This window comes from Lissotriton helveticus, chromosome 5_1 (genome assembly GCF_964261635.1).
Source record: "Lissotriton helveticus chromosome 5_1, aLisHel1.1, whole genome shotgun sequence".
NCBI lineage: Eukaryota > Metazoa > Chordata > Amphibia > Caudata > Salamandridae > Lissotriton > Lissotriton helveticus.
The window spans coordinates 1649307863-1649331724 of record NC_136065.1 but is presented as its reverse complement, the minus strand read 5'-3'; the positions used below and the strand labels follow the sequence as shown (position 1 = coordinate 1649331724).

At 42.8% G+C, this 23862-nt stretch overlaps 15 non-coding genes across 15 annotated transcripts; 4 read left to right on the top strand and 11 right to left on the bottom strand.

Moving 5' to 3' along the window:
- Positions 1-1743: 1743 nt before the first annotated feature.
- TRNAS-GCU (transfer RNA serine (anticodon GCU)) lies at positions 1744-1825 on the bottom strand. The gene has a single exon. It is a non-coding gene; the product is annotated as a tRNA-Ser (tRNA).
- Positions 1826-2085: 260 nt separating this feature from the next.
- On the top strand, positions 2086-2180 carry TRNAI-UAU (transfer RNA isoleucine (anticodon UAU)). Its single transcript has 2 exons — positions 2086-2123; positions 2145-2180. It is a non-coding gene; the product is annotated as a tRNA-Ile (tRNA).
- Positions 2181-3298: 1118 nt separating this feature from the next.
- Positions 3299-3370, bottom strand: TRNAT-UGU (transfer RNA threonine (anticodon UGU)). Its single transcript has one exon. It is a non-coding gene; the product is annotated as a tRNA-Thr (tRNA).
- A 589-nt stretch (positions 3371-3959) lies between these two features.
- On the bottom strand, positions 3960-4041 carry TRNAS-GCU (transfer RNA serine (anticodon GCU)). Its single transcript has one exon. It is a non-coding gene; the product is annotated as a tRNA-Ser (tRNA).
- Positions 4042-4333: 292 nt separating this feature from the next.
- TRNAI-UAU (transfer RNA isoleucine (anticodon UAU)) lies at positions 4334-4712 on the top strand. The gene is made up of 2 exons: positions 4334-4371; positions 4677-4712. It is a non-coding gene; the product is annotated as a tRNA-Ile (tRNA).
- A 1167-nt stretch (positions 4713-5879) lies between these two features.
- On the bottom strand, positions 5880-5951 carry TRNAT-UGU (transfer RNA threonine (anticodon UGU)). The gene has a single exon. It is a non-coding gene; the product is annotated as a tRNA-Thr (tRNA).
- A 589-nt stretch (positions 5952-6540) lies between these two features.
- TRNAS-GCU (transfer RNA serine (anticodon GCU)) lies at positions 6541-6622 on the bottom strand. The gene has a single exon. It is a non-coding gene; the product is annotated as a tRNA-Ser (tRNA).
- Positions 6623-6914: 292 nt separating this feature from the next.
- TRNAI-UAU (transfer RNA isoleucine (anticodon UAU)) lies at positions 6915-7009 on the top strand. The gene is made up of 2 exons: positions 6915-6952; positions 6974-7009. It is a non-coding gene; the product is annotated as a tRNA-Ile (tRNA).
- A 1169-nt stretch (positions 7010-8178) lies between these two features.
- On the bottom strand, positions 8179-8250 carry TRNAS-ACU (transfer RNA serine (anticodon ACU)). The gene has a single exon. It is a non-coding gene; the product is annotated as a tRNA-Ser (tRNA).
- Positions 8251-8835: 585 nt separating this feature from the next.
- On the bottom strand, positions 8836-8917 carry TRNAS-GCU (transfer RNA serine (anticodon GCU)). The gene has a single exon. It is a non-coding gene; the product is annotated as a tRNA-Ser (tRNA).
- A 292-nt stretch (positions 8918-9209) lies between these two features.
- On the top strand, positions 9210-9304 carry TRNAI-UAU (transfer RNA isoleucine (anticodon UAU)). Its single transcript has 2 exons — positions 9210-9247; positions 9269-9304. It is a non-coding gene; the product is annotated as a tRNA-Ile (tRNA).
- A 1167-nt stretch (positions 9305-10471) lies between these two features.
- On the bottom strand, positions 10472-10543 carry TRNAS-ACU (transfer RNA serine (anticodon ACU)). Its single transcript has one exon. It is a non-coding gene; the product is annotated as a tRNA-Ser (tRNA).
- Positions 10544-11133: 590 nt separating this feature from the next.
- Positions 11134-11215, bottom strand: TRNAS-GCU (transfer RNA serine (anticodon GCU)). Its single transcript has one exon. It is a non-coding gene; the product is annotated as a tRNA-Ser (tRNA).
- Positions 11216-12758: 1543 nt separating this feature from the next.
- TRNAT-GGU (transfer RNA threonine (anticodon GGU)) lies at positions 12759-12830 on the bottom strand. The gene has a single exon. It is a non-coding gene; the product is annotated as a tRNA-Thr (tRNA).
- Positions 12831-13419: 589 nt separating this feature from the next.
- On the bottom strand, positions 13420-13501 carry TRNAS-GCU (transfer RNA serine (anticodon GCU)). Its single transcript has one exon. It is a non-coding gene; the product is annotated as a tRNA-Ser (tRNA).
- Between the last annotated feature and the right edge of the window lie 10361 nt (positions 13502-23862).

The window sequence follows — 23862 nt, the reverse complement described above, 5'->3', positions numbered from 1 at the left end:
CGGCGGCTTTTGACACCGTCCCCCATGATCGCCTTCTCTCGAGACTTCACGAGATAGGCCTCAGGGGGACGGTGCTCAGCTGGTTTTCATCATTTCTAGCCGACCGCCGACAAACGGTCTGGACCCCCCCGGACTCTGCTGTGATGCCGCCACTGGGTGTCGGGGTCCCTCAGGGCTCTATTTTGAGCCCGACCCTTTTTAACATCTTTATGACCCCTTTGGCGGCACTGGCGGAGTCTTTTGGGGCCCGGATCGTGTCCTATGCCGACGACACACAGCTCCTCTTCTCCTGCGAGAGGGGAGGAGATTTTAACGGGGAGAGCATCCGGGATTGCCTTGGGGCTGTTTTCAGATGGTTTCATTTGAATGGCCTCAAGTGCAATTCTGAGAAGTCTGAGGTGCTCTTCTTTGGGTGTACGTCGGACCCTGACTGGCATGGTTGGTGGCCTATTAACATGTTTCCACCTTCCTCCCCATCTTTAGTTGCCAAGAATCTGGGGGTCAAGATGGACAAGGGCTTGACGATGAGAGCCCAGATTCTGGGAGTGACGGGCACTTGTTTCGGTCTCCTCAAGGTACTAAGGAAGTTTCTACCCCTTTTGTCGGAAGAACACCGGAAACTGACTGTGCAGGCTCTGATCGGGTCCAGGCTGGACTATGCCAACGTCCTTTACCTGGGCCTGCCGGAGTATCTGCTACAGTGCCTCCAGGTGACGCAGAACGCTGCGGCAAGAGCCATCTATGGCTTAAATAGGCGAGCAAGTGTGGCAGGCCTCTTGCAGGCCCTACACTGGCTGCCTATCCGCAAGCGTATCATTTTCAAGACGCTGACTTTGGCCTAAAAGGCCCTTCACTCTGGAGGCGCAAAGTACCTCCAAAGGAGACTGTCCTTTTACCATCCGGCCCGGGCGCTCAGATCGGAGTCACAGTTTCTGGCGGTGGTGCCTCGGGTGGAAAGAGCTCGCATCGGAGGTCGCTCCTTTGGACTGCGGGCACCCTAGCTGTGGAACTCTTTGCCGCTGACACTCCGGGGCGCTACCAGCCTGTTGGCTTTTAGGAAGGGTCTAAAGACTTGGTTGTTTACTCTATAGGCCTTTCTTTCCCTCTTCTGTTATTGCATTCCCTTTTCTGTTTTTATTGCTGTGTTATGTTATTCTGCCGTAGGTCTCGCTGTTAAAGCGCCGGGATACTCTTTTTGAGTCGCCGCGCGCTATACAAAAAGAAATATAACATAACATAACATAACATTTGAATGTCTACATGCGTGCACAAATTGAAGAGCATGCTTAAGACACTTTTCTTGGAAGTAGGAAAAACTCCATTTTGATTTGAGAACATAAGAGTATTCACATTTATGACCATACAGATAGCTCTAGTTAGTATGTCCGCAATCAGTGACAGATAGAGAACTCACTTATTAGAAGTGATCTGTCTCTGTGGGGCAGACATATGTCAACAGTCATACACTTGAGATGGCTGAAACTTTAGGAGTAAGAGCTGCTTTCTTATCAGTCTATCTATCCAAACTGGTTAAAAGGCCAGGAGTGAGGGAAAGGCAATCCTCTGGACACTTCCTGAAAGATCTCATTTCAATTAAGCACAAAACACTTCCCTTAATTTGACATAATTGCCAAAATGGAATAGTCAGTTGGGCCCTTCTAGTGGATTATGGCTGTGTCTTGAAAGAGAGTGTAATTGTACTACGAGACAAGCCCACCTTCAAAAGAGTGTCTGATGACGTTCTGACGAAGGTGGGATTCGAACCCACGCGTGCAGAGCACAATGGATTAGCAGTCCATCGCCTTAACCACTCGGCCACCTCGTCAATTCTTACTATGTGCTAATTACAAATAATCATAAGTTTCTCCTAGACTGTGTCAGAACTGGCAAATGTATGTGGTGTTCAATAGACAGAGCACATGATATAGCAGAATTATCAAATCTGTTCCATTAGGACTGTAGTTTTTAATAGTCATGATAACATGCTAGCATGTGAGTCGATCGTGCACAGTGAATAAGGGAGCAGTGCCAGTATCTACTTGGTCAGCTTTAGATGGCTCAACTGGGGAGATATGAGAACAGTGAGCTCCAGTGGCGCAATCGGTTAGCGCGCGGTACTTATACAGCAGTACTTGCATTGAGGCATGCCGAGGTTGTGAGTTCGAGCCTCACCTGGAGCAACTTACTGGTTTTTCATAAACCATTTCACTAAAAGTAAAGATTAAACTCAGGGTAAAGACGGCCCTTGCTAGAGAGTCTGTACTCTTCCAGGTACAAATATCACAATCCTATTCGATGCTCCTTATAAACATTCCATGATGTGCCGTCTTGCATAGCATGCAAACACCACATCAGTGCATTTAAAAATACATTTGTAGAATAATAAATATGATGAAAACATTGTTGTCACGGGATAACCATATACTGAGGAGCTGCAAACAGTGCTGTATCAGCTACTTACAATACAATTTAACTGAAAGACATATCAAAAGAAGAGCGTCATCATATTAATGTTTCTAGTCAACATAAGAGTTGCACCATAGCAGCTTATGGTGCTTTCTGCTCAGATTGTGCCTCCAATCCCACATTGATTTTTTAATTCTTTGCAGTTTAAAAAACACAATTCATGCTCAAAGTTAACTTTTTAAAACCATTCAACCTATTACATTTATTTCTCTAACTTGTGAATGTGGTCCATGTTCTCTTTTCCTCATCCCCATCACGATACTCCTTTTCCCGAAATCAGGTTCACTTCTTTATCCAGCCGACCCTTCCAAGGTCACCAAATCTATGAAGCGATTCTGCTTTTTCTCACATTCTCTCTATGTACAAGATACCTTGTATCATTTGAATGGACAGCAGGAGAGTCGGATATTTATGGTTAGTGGGGGTGGGGTTTTGAAGATTAACCTCATTTGACTAAGAGCCGGGGCATCTGGGAGGAAAAGTATTTTAAGGGGGATGAAGTTCACGTCTCCTTGGTGAAATTTCTAGATCCTTATTTCATCCTTTCTGTGGATGCAGACTCAGTCGGAACAGAGGTCATAGTCCTCGCTCTGACTTTCAAAGGAACTTCAAATATGCATGGCTTATTTGGCTTTGCCCGGCGGGGTGAGAATGGCGTTTGTCAGGCGATCGGAAGGGGTGAGGCAATAGTTTATGGTTCAATGGTTTTCATGAAGTCTTCTTGATACGATGAAAGCAGGAAAGGGAAGCTTGTCAATAAGCAAACTTAAGACAATGTGTGACTCCTAGAAAGAATGACTTGGAAACAACATACAGAAACTCACATATAAAAAGGCCCTGAAGAGGCTTGAACTCATGACCCCTGGTTTACAAGACCAGTGCTCTGCCACTGAGCTACAAGGCCAGCCTGCCTGCAGTATGTAAATTGCTTCATGTATTCTTACTGCGGTATGAAGATATCTATGATTTTGAGACTCTGTATGGAAATGCAGTTGCATTTGAATGTCTACATGCGTGCACAAATTGAAGAGCATGCTTAAGACACTTTTCTTGGAAGTAGGAAAAACTCCATTGTGATTTGAGAACATAAGAGTATTCACATTTATGACCATACAGATAGCTCTAGTTAGTATGTCCGCAATCAGTGACAGATAGAGAACTCACTTATTAGAAGTGATCTGTCTCTGTGGGGCAGACATATGTCAACAGTCATACACTTGAGATGGCTGAAACTTTAGGAGTAAGAGCTGCTTTCTTATCAGTCTATCTATCCAAACTGGTTAGAAGGCCAGGAGTGAGGGAAAGGCAATCCTCTGGACACTTCATGAAAGATCTAATTTCAATTAAGCACAAAACACTTCCCTTAATTTGACATAATTGCCAAAATGGAATAGTCAGTTGGGCCCTTCTAGTGGATTATGGCTGTGTCTTGAAAGAGAGTGTAATTGTACTACGAGACATGCCCACCTTCAAAAGAGTGTCTGATGGCGTTCCGACAAAGGTGGGATTCGAACCCACGCGTGCAGAGCACAATGGATTAGCAGTCCATCCCCTTAACCACTCGGCCACCTCGTCTGCCTTAGGTAACTATGTTTCATTTTTTAGGAAATTCTTACTATGTGCTAATTACAAATAATCATAAGTTTCTCCTAGACTGTGTCAGAACTGGCAAATGTATGTGGTGTTCAATAGACAGAGCACATGATATAGCAGAATTATCAAATCTGTTCCATTAGGACTGTAGTTTTTAATAGTCATGATAACATGCTAGCATGTGAGTCGATCGTGCACAGTGAATAAGGGAGCAGTGCCAGTATCTACTTGGTCAGCTTTAGATGGCTCAACTGGGGAGATATGAGAACAGTGAGCTCCAGTGGCGCAATCGGTTAGCGCGCGGTACTTATACTTACTGCGGTATGAAGATATCTATGATTTTAAGACTCTGTATGGAAATGCAATTGCATTTGAATGTCTACATGCGTGCACAAATTGAAGAGCATGCTTAAGACACTTTTCTTGGAAGTAGGAAAAACTCCATTTTGATTTGAGAACATAAGAGTATTCACATTTATGACCATACTGATAGCTCTAGTTAGTATGTCCTCAATCAGTGACAGATAGAGAACTCACTTATTAGAAGTGATCTGTCTCTGTGGGGCAGACATATGTCAACAGTCATACACTTGAGATGAATTGAATTGAATTGAGGCATGCCGAGGTTGTGAGTTCGAGCCTCACCTGGAGCAGCTTACTGGTTTTTCATAAACCATTTCACTAAAAGTAAAGATTAAACTCAGGGTAAAGATGGCCCTTGCTAGAGAGTCTTTACTTCTTTTCAGGATTGGGTGTCCGACTCTTCCAGGTACAAATATCACAATCCTATTCTATGCTCCTTATAAACATTCCATGATGTGCCGTCTTGCATAGCATGCAAACACCACATCAGTGCATTTAAAAATACATTTGTAGAATAATAAATATGATGAAAACATTGTTGTCACGGGATAACCATATACTGAGGAGCTGCAAACAGTGCTGTATCAGCTACTTACAATACAATTTAACTGAAAGACATATCAAAAGAAGAGCGTCATCATATTAATGTTTCTAGTCAACATAAGAGTTGCACCATAGCAGCTTATGGTGCTTTCTGCTCAGATTGTGCCTCCAATCCCACATTGATTTTTTAATTCTTTGCAGTTTAAAAAACACAATTCATGCTCAAAGTTAACTTTTTAAAACCATTCAACCTATTACATTTATTTCTCTAACTTGTGAATGTGGTCCATGTTCTCTTTTCCTCATCCCCATCACGATACTCCTTTTCCCGAAATCAGGTTCACTTCTTTATCCAGCCGACCCTTCCAAGGTCACCAAATCTATGAAGCGATTCTGCTTTTTCTCACATTCTCTCTATGTACAAGATACCTTGTATCATTTGAATGGACAGCAGGAGAGTCGGATATTTATGGTTGTGGGGGTGGGGTTTTGAAGATTAACCTCATTTGACTAAGAGCCGGGGCATCTGGGAGGAAAAGTATTTTAAGGGGGATGAAGTTCACATCTCCTTGGTGAAATTTCTAGATCCTTATTTCATCCTTTCTGTGGATGCAGACTCAGTCGGAACAGAGGTCATAGTCCTCGCTCTGACTTTCAAAGGAACTTCAAATATGCTTGGCTTATTTGGCTTTGCCCGGCAGGGCTTGCCCGACGGGGTGAGAATGGCGTTTGTCAGGCGTTCGTCAGGCGATCGGAAGGGGTGAGGCAATAGTTTATGGTTCAATGGTTTTCATGAAGTCTTCTTGATACGATGAAAGCAGGAAAGGGAAGCTTGTCAATAAGCAAACTTAAGACAAGGTGTGACTCCTAGAAAGAATGACTTGGAAACAACATACAGAAACTCACATATAAAAAGGCCCTGATGAGGCTTGAACTCATGACCCCTGGTTTACAAGACCAGTGCTCTGCCACTGAGCTACAAGGCCAGCCTGCCTGCAGTATGTAAATCGCTTCATGTATTCTTACTGCGGTATGAAGATATCTATGATTTTGAGACTCTGTATGGAAATGCAATTGCATTTGAATGTCTACATGCGTGCACAAATTGAAGAGCATGCTTAAGACACTTTTCTTGGAAGTAGGAAAAACTCCATTTTGATTTGAGAACATAAGAGTATTCACATTTATGACCATACTGATAGCTCTAGTTAGTATGTCCTCAATCAGTGACAGATAGAGAACTCACTTATTAGAAGTGATCTGTCTCTGTGGGGCAGACATATGTCAACAGTCATACACTTGAGATGGATGAAACTTTAGGAGTAAGAGCTGCTTTCTTATCAGTCTATCCATCCAAACTGGTTAGAAGGCCAGGAGTGAGGGAAAGGCAATCCTCTGGACACTTCATGAAAGATCTAATTTCAATTAAGCACAAAACACTTCCCTTAATTTGACATAATTGCCAAAATGGAATAGTCAGTTGGGCCGTTCTAGTGGATTATGGCTGTGTCTTGAAAGAGAGTGTAATTGTACTACGAGACATGCCCACCTTCAAAAGAGTGTCTGATGGCGTTCCGACGAAGGTGGGATTCAAACCCATGCGTGCAGAGCACAATGGATTAGCAGTCCATCGCCTTAACCACTCGGCCACCTCGTCTGCCTTAGGTGACTATGTTTCATTTTTTAGGAAATTCTTACTATGTGCTAATTACAAATAATCATAAGTTTCTCCTAGACTGTGTCAGAACTGGCAAATGTATGTGGTGTTCAATAGACAGAGCACATGATATAGCAGAATTAACAAATCTGTTCCATTAGGACTGTAGTTTTTAATAGTCATGATAACATGCTAGCATGTGAGTCGATCTTGCACAGTGAATAAGGGAGCAGTGCCAGTATCTACTTGGTCAGCTCTAGATGGCTCAATTGGGGAGATTTGAGAACAGTGAGCTCCAGTGGCGCAATCGGTTAGCGTGCGGTACTTATACAGCAGTACTTGCATTGAGGCATGCCGAGGTTGTGAGTTCGAGCCTCAGCTGGAGCAGCTTACTGGCTTTTCATAAACCATTTCACTAAAAGTTAAGATTAAACTCAGGGTAAAGACGGCCCTTGCTAGAGAGTCTTTACTTCTTTTCAGGATCTGCGTGTCCGACTCTTCCAGGTGCAAATATCACAATCCTATTCGATGCTCCTTATAAACATTCCATGATGTGTCGTCTTGCATAGCATGCAAACACCACATCAGTGCATTTAAAAATACATTTGTAGAATAATAAATATGATGAAAACATTGTTGTCACGGGATAACCATATACTGAGGAGCTGCAAACAGTGCTGTATCAGCTACTTACAATACAATTTAACTGAAAGACATATCAAAAGAAGAGCGTCATCATATTAATGTTTCTAGTCAACATAAGAGTTGCACCATAGCAGCTTATGGTGCTTTCTGCTCAGATTGTGCCTCCAATCCCACATTGATTTTTTAATTCTTTGCAGTTTAAAAAACACAATTCATGCTCAAAGTTAACTTTTTAAAACCATTCAACCTATTACATTTATTTCTCTAACTTGTGAATGTGGTCCATGTTCTCTTTTCCTCATCCCCATCACGATACTCCTTTTCCCGAAATCAGGTTCACTTCTTTATCCAGCCCACCCTTCCAAGGTCACCAAATCTATGAAGCGATTCTGCTTTTTCTCACATTCTCTCTATGTACAAGATACCTTGTATCATTTGAATGGACAGCAGGAGAGTCGGATATTTATGGTTAGAGGGGGTGGGGTTTTGAAGATTAACCTCATTTGACTAAGAGGCGGGGCATCTGGGAGGAAAAGTATTTTAAGGGGGATGAAGTTCACATCTCCTTGGTGAAATTTCTAGATCCTTATTTCATCCTTTCTGTGGATGCAGACTCAGTCGGAACAGAGGTCATAGTCCTCGCTCTGACTTTCAAAGGAACTTCAAATATGCATGGCTTATTTGGCTTTGCCCGGCAGGGCTTGCCCGGCGGGGTGAGAATGGCGTTGGTCAGGCGTTGGTCAGGCGATCGGAAGGGGTGAGGCAATAGTTTATGGTTCAATGGTTTTCATGAAGTCTTCTTGATACGATGAAAGCAGGAAAGGGAAGCTTGTCAATAAGCAAACTTAAGACAAGGTGTGACTCCTAGAAAGAATGACTTGGAAACAACATACAGAAACTCACATATAAAAAGGCCCTGATGAGGCTTGAACTCATGACCCCTGGTTTAGTAGACCAGTGCTCTGCCACTGAGCTACAAGGCCAGCCTGCCTGCAGTATGTAAATCGCTTCATGTATTCTTACTGCGGTATGAAGATATCTATGAATTTGAGACTCTGTATGGAAATGCAGTTGCATTTGAATGTCTACATGCGTGCACAAATTGAAGAGCATGCTTAAGACACTTTTCTTGGAAGTAGGAAAAACTCCATTTTGATTTGAGAACATAAGAGTATTCACATTTATGACCATACTGATAGCTCTAGTTAGTATGTCCGCAATCAGTGACAGATAGAGAACTCACTTATTAGAAGTGATCTGTCTCTGTGGGGCAGACATATGTCAACAGTCATACACTTGAGATGGCTGAAACTTTAGGAGTAAGAGCTGCTTTCTTATCAGTCTATCCAAACTGGTTAGAAGGCCAGGAGTGAGGGAAAGGCAATCCTCTGGACACTTCATGAAAGATCTAATTTTAATTAAGCACAAAACACTTCCCTTAATTTGACATAATTGCCAAAATGGAATAGTCAGTTGGGCCCTTCTAGTGGATTATGGCTGTGTCTTGAAAGAGAGTGTAATTGTACTACGAGACATGCCCACCTTCAAAAGAGTGTCTGATGGCGTTCCGACGAAGGTGGGATTCAAACCCATGCGTGCAGAGCACAATGGATTAGCAGTCCATCGCCTTAACCACTCGGCCACCTCGTCTGCCTTAGGTGACTATGTTTCATTTTTTAGGAAATTCTTACTATGTGCTAATTACAAATAATCATAAGTTTCTCCTAGACTGTGTCAGAACTGGCAAATGTATGTGGTGTTCAATAGACAGAGCACATGATATAGCAGAATTATCAAATCTGTTCCATTAGGACTGTAGTTTTTAATAGTCATGATAACATGCTAGCATGTGAGTCGATCTTGCACAGTGAATAAGGGAGCAGTGCCAGTATCTACTTGGTCAGCTCTAGATGGCTCAATTGGGGACATTTGAGAACAGTGAGCTCCAGTGGCGCAATCGGTTAGCGTGCGGTACTTATACAGCAGTACTTGCATTGAGGCATGCCGAGGTTGTGAGTTCGAGCCTCAGCTGGAGCAGCTTACTGGTTTTTCATAAACCATTTCACTAAAAGTAAAGATTAAACTCAGGGTAAAGACGGCCCTTGCTAGAGTCTTTACTTCTTTTCAGGATCTGCGTGTCCGACTCTTCCAGGTGCAAATATCACAATCCTATTCGATGCTCCTTATAAACATTCCATGATGTGTCGTCTTGCATAGCATGCAAACACCACATCAGTGCATTTAAAAATACATTTGTAGAATAATAAATATGATGAAAACATTGTTGTCACGGGATAACCATATACTGAGGAGCTGCAAACAGTGCTGTATCAGCTACTTACAATACAATTTAACTGAAAGACATATCAAAAGAAGAGCGTCATCATATTAATGTTTCTAGTCAACATAAGAGTTGCACCATAGCAGCTTATGGTGCTTTCTGCTCAGATTGTGCCTCCAATCCCACATTGATTTTTTAATTCTTTGCAGTTTAAAAAACACAATTCATGCTCAAAGTTAACTTTTTAAAACCATTCAACCTATTACATTTATTTCTCTAACTTGTGAATGTGGTCCATGTTCTCTTTTCCTCATCCCCATCACGATACTCCTTTTCCCGAAATCAGGTTCACTTCTTTATCCAGCCCACCCTTCCAAGGTCACCAAATCTATGAAGCGATTCTGCTTTTTCTCACATTCTCTCTATGTACAAGATACCTTGTATCATTTGAATGGACAGCAGGAGAGTCGGATATTTATGGTTAGAGGGGGTGGGGTTTTGAAGATTAACCTCATTTGACTAAGAGGCGGGGCATCTGGGAGGAAAAGTATTTTAAGGGGGATGAAGTTCACATCTCCTTGGTGAAATTTCTAGATCCTTATTTCATCCTTTCTGTGGATGCAGACTCAGTCGGAACAGAGGTCATAGTCCTCGCTCTGACTTTCAAAGGAACTTCAAATATGCATGGCTTATTTGGCTTTGCCCGGCAGGGCTTGCCCGGCGGGGTGAGAATGGCGTTGGTCAGGCGTTGGTCAGGCGATCGGAAGGGGTGAGGCAATAGTTTATGGTTCAATGGTTTTCATGAAGTCTTCTTGATACGATGAAAGCAGGAAAGGGAAGCTTGTCAATAAGCAAACTTAAGACAAGGTGTGACTCCTAGAAAGAATGACTTGGAAACAACATACAGAAACTCACAGATAAAAAGGCCCTGATGAGGCTTGAACTCATGACCCCTGGTTTAGTAGACCAGTGCTCTGCCACTGAGCTACAAGGCCAGCCTGCCTGCAGTATGTAAATCGCTTCATGTATTCTTACTGCGGTATGAAGATATCTATGAATTTGAGACTCTGTATGGAAATGCAGTTGCATTTGAATGTCTACATGCGTGCACAAATTGAAGAGCATGCTTAAGACACTTTTCTTGGAAGTAGGAAAAACTCCATTTTGATTTGAGAACATAAGAGTATTCACATTTATGAACCATACTGATAGCTCTAGTTAGTATGTCCGCAATCAGTGACAGATAGAGAACTCACTTATTAGAAGTGATCTGTCTCTGTGGGGCAGACATATGTCAACAGTCATACACTTGAGATGGCTGAAACTTTAGGAGTAAGAGCTGCTTTCTTATCAGTCTATCTATCCAAACTGGTTAGAAGGCCAGGAGTGAGGGAAAGGCAATCCTCTGGACACTTCATGAAAGATCTAATTTTAATTAAGCACAAAACACTTCCCTTAATTTGACATAATTGCCAAAATGGAATAGTCAGTTGGGCCCTTCTAGTGGATTATGGCTGTGTCTTGAAAGAGAGTGTAATTGTACTACGAGACATGCCCACCTTCAAAAGAGTGTCTGATGGCGTTCCGACGAAGGTGGGATTCGTTGCCACGCGTGCAGAGCACAATGGATTAGCAGTCCATCGCCTTAACCACTCGGCCACCTCGTCTGCCTTAGGTGACTATGTTTCATTTTTTAGGAAATTCTTACTATGTGCTAATTACTAATAATCATAAGTTTCTCCTAGACTGTGTCAGAACTGGCAAATGTATGTGGTGTTCAATAGACAGAGCACATGATATAGCAGAATTATCAGATCTGTTCCATTAGGACTGTAGTTTTTAATAGTCATGATAACATGCTAGCATGTGAGTCGATCTTGCACAGTGAATAAGGGAGCAGTGCCAGTATCTACTTCGTCAGCTCTAGATGGCTCAACTGGGGAAATATGAGAACAGTGAGCTCCAGTTGCACAATCGCTTAACGCGCGGTACTGATATAGCAGTACTTGCATTGAGGCATGCCGAGGTTGTGAGTTCGAGCCTCACCTGGAGCAGCTTACTGGTTTTTCATAAACCATTTCACTAAAAGTAAAGATTAAACTCAGGGTAAAGACATCCCTTGCTAGAGAGTCTTTACTTCTTTTCAGGGTCTGCGTCCGACTCTTCCAGGTGCAAATATCACAATCCTATTCGATGCTCCTTATAAACATTCCATGATGTTCCTTCTTGCATAGCATGCAAACACCACATCAGTGCATTTAAAAATACATTTGTAGAATAATAAATATTATGAAAACATTGTTGTCACGGGATAACCATATACTGAGGAGCTGCAAACAGTGCTGTATCAGCTACTTACAATACAATTTAACTGAGAGACATATCAAAAGAAGAGCGTCATCATATTAATGTTTCTAGTCAACATAAGAGTTGCACCATAGCAGCTTATGGTGCTTTCTGCTCAGATTGTGCCTCCAATCCCACATTGATTTTTTAATTCTTTGCAGTTTAAAAAACACAATTCATGCTCAAAGTTAACTTTTTAAAACCATTCAACCTATTACATTTATTTCTCTAACTTGTGAATGTGGTCCATGTTCTCTTTTCCTCATCCCCATCACGATACTCCTTTTCCCGAAATCAGGTTCACTTCTTTATCCAGCCGACCCTTCCAAGGTCACCAAATCTATGAAGCGATTCTGCTTTTTCTCACATTCTCTCTATGTACAAGATACCTTGTATCATTTGAATGGACAGCAGGAGAGTCGGATATTTATGGTTAGTGGGGGTGGGGTTTTGAAGATTAACCTCATTTGACTAAGAGCCGGGGCATCTGGGAGGAAAAGTATTTTAAGGGGGATGAAGTTCACATCTCCTTGGTGAAATTTCTAGATCCTTATTTCATCCTTTCTGTGGATGCAGACTCAGTCGGAACAGAGGTCATAGTCCTCGCTCTGACTTTCAAAGGAACTTCAAATATGCATGGCTTATTTGGCTTTGCCCGGTAGGGCTTGCCCGGCGGGGTGAGAATGGCGTTTGTCAGGCGATCGGAAGGGGTGAGGCAATAGTTTATGGTTCAATGGTTTTCATGAAGTCTTCTTGATACGATGAAAGCAGGAAAGGGAAGCTTGTCAATAAGCAAACTTAAGACAACGTGTGACTCCTAGAAAGAATGACTTGGAAACAACATACAGAAACTCACATATAAAAAGGCCCTGATGAGGCTTGAACTCATGACCCCTGGTTTACCAGGTCAGTGCTCTGCCACTGAGCTACAAGGCCAGCCTTCCTGCAGTATGTAAATCGCTTCATGTATACTTACTGCGGTATGAAGATATCTATGATTTTGAGACTCTGTATGGAAATGCAGTTGCATTTGAATGTCTACATGCGTGCACAATTTGAAGAGCATGCTTAAGACACTTTTCTTGGAAGTAGGAAAAACTCCATTTTGATTTGAGAACATAAGAGTATTCACATTTATGACCATACTGATAGCTCTAGTTAGTATGTCCGCAATCAGTGACAGATAGAGAACTCACTTATTAGAAGTGATCTGTCTCTGTGGGGCAGACATATGTCAACAGTCATACACTTGAGATGGCTGAAACTTTAGGAGTAAGAGCTGCTTTCTTATCAGTCTATCTATCCAAACTGGTTAGAAGGCCAGGAGTGAGGGAAAGGCAATCCTCTGGACACTTCATGAAAGATCTAATTTTAATTAAGCACAAAACACTTCCCTTAATTTGACATAATTGCCAAAATGGAATAGTCAGTTGGGCCCTTCTAGTGGATTATGGCTGTGTCTTGAAAGAGAGTGTAATTGTACTACGAGACATGCCCACCTTCAAAAGAGTGTCTGATGGCGTTCCGACGAAGGTGGGATTCGTTGCCACGCGTGCAGAGCACAATGGATTAGCAGTCCATCGCCTTAACCACTCGGCCACCTCGTCTGCCTTAGGTGACTATGTTTCATTTTTTAGGAAATTCTTACTATGTGCTAATTACTAATAATCATAAGTTTCTCCTAGACTGTGTCAGAACTGGCAAATGTATGTGGTGTTCAATAGACAGAGAACATAATATAGCAGAATTATCAGATCTGTTCCATTAGGACTGTAGTTTTTAATAGTCATGATAACATGCTAGCATGTGAGTCGATCTTGCACAGTGAATAAGGGAGCAGTGCCAGTATCTACTTCGTCAGCTCTAGATGGCTCAACTGGGGAAATATGAGAACAGTGAGCTCCAGTTGCACAATCGCTTAACGCGCGGTACTGATATAGCAGTACTTGCATTGAGGCATGCCGAGGTTGTGAGTTTGAGCCTCACCTGGAGCAGCTTACTGGTTTTTCATAAACCATTTCACTAAAAGTAAAGATTAAACTCAGGGTAAAGACAGCCCTTGCTAGAGTGCTAACGCGGGATTACTGGTTACTAATTATCTTAGCAAATCCCAAACTATGTCGACTGAATCGTTGGTACCTGTCGTTGAGTAAAAGGTAATCTCACAATAAGTCAATCAATTTAAGAACTTACACCACTCTAAATGACCACTGACCAAATTTAAGTTTTAAAGATTTAATATAAAGTCAAAGATAACTGAAGATACAAACTTCTCAAAATGAGATTCAAAAGGTAAATTGGTATCACTATAAACATGAACTTCTTGAATAATCTAAGTCTGAAGAACAAAATAATAAGTACAAGCTCAAAAACCATAAGGGTTGTCAAAATAGATATAAGTTGCAATCTCAAAGTCACTACAGAAAAGAAAATTAAGGTTAGTCTGTCCCTACACTATATTAAATGACATCCCTACTTAGCAAGATCTTAACCCTCTAGGTGTCAGCCGTGGTGACTTCCTAAGAAGATCACGCACTTCTCTTTGTCTCTTCTCTGATAATGGGTCTCTCCTGATCAGCCTATCTGCCTACCCATCCGCTTCCTCAGGCTCCCAAAATCATCTGCTCTGCTCTCCTCCCGGGTCTCTTTCCCTAATACCAAATCACATTTTCAATAGAAACGCCCCTTGGGACGCCCCTCACGTGGTACATCTTTGCGCGGCAAACTCCATGATGGTACTCTTGAAGACCCTCGTTATAGTTGACCTTGGTTCCCAGGCTTCTTCTCCAGTGCGCTGATACCCCCTGAAATTCCTGGAAACTCCTACAGGCCTGCGCAAGGCGCCACTGAACAAAGTCCCTTTCATTCGAGCTGATTAGGACCCTCGCACCTGCATACAGCTCGTCCTGCAGTGGGCCTCAAATTCCAGACTCCACCATATCTTTAGTCGTAAAACACTCTCAAAGCTCTGTGCTGGACACCTCGCGACCTCTTCTCTAACGAGCACATGACGATTTAAACGACATGACATTATCTCCTCTGGCCTACTTGATTTACATGCAGCAGGTCCCTGCACTCTTAAAACGTTAACTTGATTTAAACAGCAAACATTCTTAACTAGCATACGTTTCTAAAATAACACATCTATAAAGCATATACTTTTAACCCTAAGTTCAATTGTACATTTGGAAGAACCATGTCAACCTTATCTCACATTAATTTAGCAGCACGTTCAGGTTTGCTGTGAATTGCCCTAAGGCCTACACAGTATACTGGATTTCAAAGTTACATTTAATTCGGACATGATTCTTTTAACATGAGAACATGAGGTTTTCACATATATTCCAACATTTCTACATTAATCTCACACCGTTACAATTATAGTTACTCTACTTAACATTCTATACATTTCACTACTGAATATAAAACACTCTGTATATTTCACTCCTGGATATAAAACACTCTGTATATTTCACTCCTGGATATAAAACACTCTTGTGCAAAACATGTTTAAACTAACTACGTGCTTGTAAATATGGCGTACTTATACATTTTTTTCCAAACTTGTGCTCTCTCAGTCCCCCCTTTGATGACCTTCAGGGGTCATCATCACCAAGACACTAAAAATGTAGAACCCTTCAAAGTGAAGTCATGGTTGTGCCACCTCTTTTCATACTCTCCAATGCTTTCAGACTCTTGTATTGAGAATCCTGCATTGCTGTCAACTCTTCCTCCTGTTTCCTCATAGTTCTCTGCAACCTATTTGCTCTATAACATTGATACAAACGCACCAATCCCCACAAAGTGATTACACAAATCACTATTATGATGATGGGTTTCAGTATGTACCAAACGATACCCTTTCCTAAGTTGGCAAACCAACTTCCAACTTTACCCATTCCATGACCTACTTTTTCCCACACATTTACCTTTGCTAGGTCCTCAATTTCGTAGTGTATGGCAGTGATGTTTTGTATATACTTCTCTAAAGGTTTTGAATTGTCTGGAATGTAAGTACAGCATTCCTGGACCTTCAAAGCCTTACAGACTCCTCCCTCTTTTACTAACAGAACGTCTAAAGCAAGTCGGTTCTGAAGAACCATTGCCCTAATCGATTGCATCTCACCTTCTATCAGCATCAATGATCTTGCAGTACTGGCAGATAGCCTATCTACGACTGTAGCTAACCTCCTAATTTTGATGTCATTCATTATCAATCCTAAGAAAGGGAATGCAGCACCGAGTACATCTCCAACTACTTCTGCTGCACCCAGCCCTCGCTTCCATCTAGTTGATATTTCTTTCTTAGGCGTGTCTAAATTCTCAACATGATATATTTTAGGGAAGACAACAGCCAGATAGCATGATCCGTACCAATTATCTGGTAACTTCACATAGGCATTTCTTCCACATACAAAATATACATTTGGTATTGCTTGCATCCCTTTCAAAAAGTTCTTAGAGTAATACTCCAATTGAAAGGCATGTTCACAATGGACTTGACCTACATAAAAGTTTTCATAATAGGAGTAACTCCTGTGAATGCACAGTTTTCCCCGTTTATCCTTATCCAAAGCAATTGGACCAATACTACCTTTCCTTTGATGTGCCCTTTCCTCCTTGGTCCAATCTGTTTCCCATTGTCCTGATGCCTTCAAAATCTTCTGCCTCCTGTATCTAGTATCTACCTGTGCTATAAACTTTTTCTCAACTTCTGATATTTGACAAGTCAGATTGTTCCTTCGAGCATGTGAAGTATCTAACGTTTTCCATGGAATAAACCATTTGTGTAATCTGTCTTCGCTTTTGTAGTAGTCCCATTTGTTCAAATGCTTGAAATTCGGAACCTCTGGCAATGTCGAGTCGAAATTCGAGAAATAATACTTGAATCCTTCTCGTCCATAAAACATGCTCAACAATAAACTGCACGTTATTCCATATGTCAACGGAAGATGATGGTATCTGATACCCTCCTCCACTGAAGCTGGTAATTGCATACAAACGTAACAATCCTTCACTTCCATGGCATCAACATATTCATAAAGCAATTTAGCATAAGCATTTGACTTGTAATTTCCCTGTGACTCATCTGTGTGAAGCCTTTTTATTTCTGCATCTAACAACGCTTTGTCTTTCTCATTGATGTTTCCCTTCCCTTTAATAATGGTAGTTTTCGGGGTTGATACTCCCTTATCCTCCTTAACTGCGGTTTCATCCCCTTCGTGTCCCACTAGGAATGAAACAGTTACCACTAAAATTATAAGAGAAACCACTACTCCTAAAAGTGTAACAGCTATACATTTTGCCCTGCGGTTCGGGTTGCCAGCCTCCATGTTCTCAAACAGTGTAGTTCTTGACTTTCTTCCAGCATTCACTTCTTCTCCTTTCTGAGCCAAAAGTCTTTCTTTCTCGCAATGTCTTTCTTTTGAACACTTGGAAGCTTGACAATTTATTCCCACAAAACAGTTCAAAGTCCAGTAGAGAATAGACAACCCTAGCCCTTCTCCATCCACTAAAAGGAATCCCCTATCACTTTTCTTCTTCCACTCGGCGCTAGGTTATCTTGCAACAAGTTTACAATTTCTTTTCAAAAGTCTTATTTTCGTCTGAAGTTATGTATGACTCAAGGAGTGACACTACGTCTTCATAAATGTCCATCCGAAGTATCATTCCCTCAGGTTCTGGGCAGTTCGTACCACAACATGGAAAGTCAACTTTTTCTAGGATTATTCTCCTTATTTCGCTCAAGACAAGTGGACGGACAAAATTGAGAGTTAGCGTTTTTTCAATTTCTACTCCTGGTACTATCAGTTCTACATCCACAATTACAAAGGGGTCCGTTCTAATCAAGATCACTTTCTTCACCTTTCCAGTTCTGCGCCCCTTTGAAGACATTCACAATATGGTATTAATCCACAACAATAAGCGCTCCTAGCATTTCTACTACTCGCTCAAGCATTTCCAAACGAAGAAGAGTTCCCTCCAATATTGGATATCGTGAACAGCAAACTGGAAACTCAACTGTCTCTAAAATCAATTTTCTTATTCCACTCAGGAGAGCAGGATGAACGATGTTGAGTGTCAGCAACCTTTCGGTCTCCGCTCCTGGCAGTAGAAACCTTATTTGCACTGTGATGATCGGGTCAGTTCTGATCAGTTCCACTTCCCTGATCCTCCCTGTTCTGTGTCTCCCAGACATCTGCAACAAGGTAGGTCCAGTCGGGAGTAGAGTATCTTCTACTAGGCACTCGCACCCTCCTTGATCTTCTAAGACCCTCCTCGGCTTGATCCTGGATATCTTCTTCTGGATCTGAGTCTTCGGATATAGGAGTAAGCGTTTCTTCCTGGGCCGACCTCAAACTTAGCCTTCTTCTCCTTGTTGGCCAAGTGGCAGCTCCAAGCCTTATTCTCCTATTCCTTGTCCTCTCACTTGGTTCTTGGTCGCTCTGATACGGATCTGAGTCTGAGTCGTATTCACTTCTGCTCTCTCCTTCAGTTGCGTCTTCTGTCTCACTGCCGTCCTGCCTTCGCTCTTCTTCTGAATCCGTTGCGTTCCCAACTTCTTCTGACACCCCCTCAGCTGCCTCAATCCCTTCTTGCAACTCTTCTTCCACTTCCGGGCTTTCGTCTGGGAAGGGAGCTGTTCCCTCTAGAGGTGCTGGAACTCTTCGAGTATGGGAAGCATGGATCCAATTTGGCAGCCCCCCGCACTTCACCGCGGTGTTCGTTATCAGGATTACCTGAAAGGGCCCACGCCAGCGAACATCTAGGCAGTTCTTCCGGACGTGTTTTTTAACTAAGACCCAGTCCCCTGGGTTCAGATCATGACACAGGTTCCTCGATGCTGGAACTTCAGCCGCATGCACCTGAAGGGACACAGAATGGATGGCGTCAGACAGTCCTTTACAATAATCCAAGATCAGATCATCTGTAATATTCAATAGGGCAGTAGTTGGAACTGTAGGAAGTCTCATGGCCCTCCCCATCAGGATCTCGTGGGGAGAAAGACCTGTCCTCCTGTCAGGGGTGCTGCGCATGCTCATGAGCACTAAAGGAAGAGCATCTGGCCAACTCAAAGATGTGGATGCCACTACTTTAGCCAATCTATTCTTCAACGTGCCGTTCACTTGTTCCACAATTCCTGAAGCTTCTGGTCGATAACTACAATGCAGCTTTTGATCGATATTCAGTGTGGAGCACAACATCTTCACTATTTCGCTGTTAAAATGTTTTCCTCTGTCAGATTCCAAAGAGGCAGGCACCCCGAAGCGCGGTATCAACTCCCTGAGCAACAATTTAGCCACTGTGAGTGTATCGCACCTACGTGTAGGGTACGCTTCAACCCATCTGGAAAATACGCATACAATCACCAACACATACCTAAGGCGATTGACTCTTGGCATTTCGATGAAATCTAATTGCATTCTATTGAAAGGCCCCCCCGACCTCCCAATGTGACTCAGTGTGACTGGTGTTCGTTTGCCTACGTTCAGTTGTTGGCAGGTAACACATCGCTTACATACTGATTCTGCTGCTATTCTAAATTTAGGGCAATACCAAGTTTGCCTAAACACTCTCATCATAGCATCCCTTCCTAGATGTACTGGACCATGTATTTCTCTCGCCATGGGATTAGCTAATTCTTCAGGTAACACAGCTCTCCCATCTGCTGAAACCCAAAAATCCATTTCACTTCGCACACAACCTGCTATTTCCCATGCCTTTTTCTCTGTTTCAGGTGCGTTCTCCTGCATTATTCTTAAATCCTCCCAAGTGTCTACAGTTTCTAACATCATACTTAATTCAGTCTTTTCTTCTGCACCTTCTATTTCCACCTTTGAGAAAGAATAATTTTGTTCCGCACAATAGCGTGCGACTTCATCAGCGTATCTGTTGCCTTGTGACACAAAATCTGTATTCTTAGTATGAGCTACACATTTTACTATTGCGATGTCAACTGGACCTTGCAATGCTTCTAACAACAGCCGCACAAATTCTCCATTTCGAATGGGCGAACCAGAGGAGGTCATGTAACCCCTCTGAGACCACAACTGCCCGAAATCATGAACCACACCGAAACCATATTGGCTGTCCGTGTAGATGGTGACTCTTTTTCCGTTTCCTGCTATGCAGGCACGAGTTAGGGCAATAATTTCTGCTACCTGTGCGGAATGTACTCCTTCCAGGCAAGCGGCTTCCACAACTCCAGTAATGGTACAAACAGCATAAGCTGCTCTCAACCGACCAGTATCGTCTCTTAAACATGAGCCATCAACAAAATAAATTTCATCGGGGTCTGACAATGGCTCATCCACAATATCTGGTCTGGGTTTCGTGCATAGTTCAGTCACATCAAGGCAATCGTGGTCTTCACATCCTTCGCCTTCTATTACAGTAGGTAATGGCATCAAAGTAGCAGGATTCAAGACAGAGCATCTCCTGAGAGTCACGTTCTCTGCGGCAAGTATAATTTGCTGGTAGCGCGTGAGCCTACTATTGGTCAGATGCTGCGTCTTCGTCCTGGTCATTAGCAATTCAACTGAATGTGGTACATACACCACCACTGGATGTCCCATCACAATACTCTCGCTCCTTTCAATGCTGACACCCGTTGCAGCAACGGATTTGAGACATCCGGGCAACGCTGCGGCTACTGGATCTAATGTAGCCGAAAAATATGCAACTGGTCTACGGGCATTTCCGTGGGTCTGTGCCAAGACTGACAAAGCACATCCCTCTCTCTCACAGCAATAGAGTGAAAATGACTTTTCGTAATCTGGCATTCCCAGAGCCGGAGCACGACATAAATCGTCTCTCAGCTGTAAAAACGCCACCAGACATTCTTCATCCCATGGTACCGGATCACTCACCTCCTTGTGCGTCAGTTTCTGTAAGGGCTTTGCTTTCAGTGAGAAGTTAACTATCCACTGTCGGCAGTAACCCACCATTCCTAGGAACATTCTAACTTCTCTCTGTGTTGTAGGCGCATTCATTTTCATTATCGCCTCAATCCTCTCTGGGGACACCTTACGTTTCCCTTTTTCTAACCTATGCCCTAGATACTGTACCTCTGTCAGACAATACTGCAACTTGCTCGGAGATACCTTATGTCCATTTTCAGCTAAATGATTCAGTAAGGCAATTGAATCTGCTTTACAAGCTTCCTCTGTCTCTGACGCAACAAGTAGGTCATCTATGTACTGTACCAGAACCGAGTTCTGTGGCAGTACTAGATTCTCAAGATTCTTCTTCAACAACTGATTAAAGATGGATGGGCTGTCTGTGAATCCTTGTGGGATTCGACACCATGTTAAAACGCGATCTTCCATTTTAAAAGCAAAAAGATACCTGCTCTCTTCATCCAATGGGATTGAAAAGAAAGCCTGACAAAGATCTATCACTGTGAACCATTCTGCTTGACATGGTATTTGAAACAATATCACTGATGGATTCGGTACCACGGGACAACATGAAACGACTATGTTGTTAATTTTTCGTAAATCCTGAACTATCCTAAACTTCCCGCTAGGTTTCTGCAAACCCATAATCGGGGAGTTACAAGGACTACCCACGATTTCTTTCAGTTTTCCCTGCTGTATCATTGACTCGATCACAGGTTTTATTCCCGCAATCGTTTCCTGAGACAATTTGTATTGAGGCGTTCTTGGAAACTCAACATTTGGTTTTACCAATATTTTTACCGGCTCTACCCCCTTAATCAATCCTATTTCTTCTCCTGTGAAATCCCATACCTCTGACGCCACTGCATCTCGTAGGTCTTGGGGAAGATCTTCTATTGTCAGAGTAGGATATAGTTCTACACAAGATTTCGAATTGGCCACCTTAAAAGTAGCATCTTCGTCGGTAGTCTGTACCTCCACTCCTTGCGGGGTGCAGTATATGGTGCAGTTCAATTTGCACAACAAATCCCTTCCTAACAGACATACCGGACTCGAGTCACAAACCACAAACTGATGTTCGTTCATGTGGTTTCCAATTTTCACAGACACTGGTTCTGTCAAAGGACTAGTCATTCTTTTATTTGCGACTCCTACCACCTGAATTGTTTCCCCTGACATTGGCAAGTCTGGAACCACCGCTGATCTCAGAGTCGAACGAGTAGCCCCAGTGTCCACTAAGAACGTAGTGGGACACCCTGCCACTTCTGCCTCAACAAATGGCCCTCTTTGATCCACTTCTAGGACTGCCCCAAGGGTACAGTCCTCTTCACTGCTCACCCGTTGTCCTGTCAATGGATCAATGTAATAACACTTTTCTTCCTCGATAAACAGGCATTTGTTTAAAGACCTTTCCCCCAGCTGCTATCTTCGGTGGCTGTGGGAATTGGGCCCGTGGAGCCGAAGTCCCCCCTTTGGCCACCTTATTACTTGGGACTGTCACCTTTTGCACTGGGACTTCTTGGACCTGCTCTTCTACTTCCAACTCTCCATTTTCAGGGTTAAAGGGACACTCGCGTCGCCAATGCCCCACCTGGTGACACTGATGACACTTTGTCGTTTTCTTTAGAGTGGCAAAGTCTATCCTAGGTCTCTGCCCTTCCTCATTGTCCTTATTCTGACCGTTTGGCTTTCGTCCCATCCCCTGTTTCTGCTGGCCACCCTTCCCAGCGGACTGCATTTGCACCACCATCAATTTCTCCTTTAGATTCTTGGCTTTAGAATCTATCTCGTCACTGCAGTACCTCGCATAACGTAAAATCTCATCTAGTGGTTTGTTCTGCCAACATATTAAATGTTGCTGTATCATCAAACAAATATCAGGTCTCAACCCCAAGACAAACTTTGACACAAACTGCCCTATATCTTTGGGATCCATTACATCTAGTCCACTGTATTGCTTGAATGTTTTCAATAACCTTTCATAAAACTCGTGAACTGTCTCCTTGGGTTCCTGCCTTGTTCGGTCTATTTTTACCCAATCTATGTCCTGTGGTGGTACCTTATCTTTCAGCCATGCTATTACCCTTTCATACTTTTGCATGACAATCTCGGACGGTCCATTAGTCCGAAGATCCCTCACTGGTTCAGTATTTGGCCATTCAACACTAGTCTTACAAGGGGTCCACAGATCAGATGGGACCACGATGTCAAACAACGTGTTCAAATCAATCCACAATACCTTCGAAATTTTAACAAACCTTTCTACCTGCTTATACCACTCTACTGGATTGTCCCGCAACTTCGGAAATGAGTTGGTGAATGCAGCTAAGTCTCCTCTACTCCAGGGCACATGTACATAATTTCCATTTGATATTTCTCGCAAAGGGAATGCCTCCATATGCATTACCCTTCCCTCTGGGGTCATCACATTTGTACTTCGTCTAACCGTGCCCTTTTTCGACCACCTTTCTTCCCATTTATCCAGTTCCCTCCACACTCTTATCCCTGATACCAGCTCTCTTATGTGTGTTTTTAATCCAGTAGTTCTCTTCTCATCTAGATCCTGGTCTGCGTAGTGTAATCTGTGGTTACTCTGTAATGCCCTTGTCCTAGACAAATCCACGGCATATCTATCTGCCAAATCAGTCAGTTTCTCATGAAACGCTCTAGCTTTCCTAGTAATATCCTTTGCCATGAACAATAACTCATCCTGTTCATACAATTCTATCCTTTCCAAAGGCAATGTTCCATCTATTATCTCATCAACATCTGATTTTAAACTAGTAACATCAAGCCTTTTTGCCTTAATTTCAGCTTTTAAGACACTCAATTTAGCTCCTCCATCCGCATCTCTCCCATCCCAGCTCCGAGATCTACGTTTAGGTATTGGTGAATTATAGGGAGTCCTCCCCTGTTCCCATCTCTCTAGGTCCCATGCCTTTCCATCTTCTCGGGGTGGGTGGTGAAACACTCCTTCATGCCTCCTAGCCTCTCTCTCCCCATCCTGGCTAGTTTCACGGGATGCAGGGTAAGATGTTCCATTACTCCCTCTTTCCTCCCTACTTCCC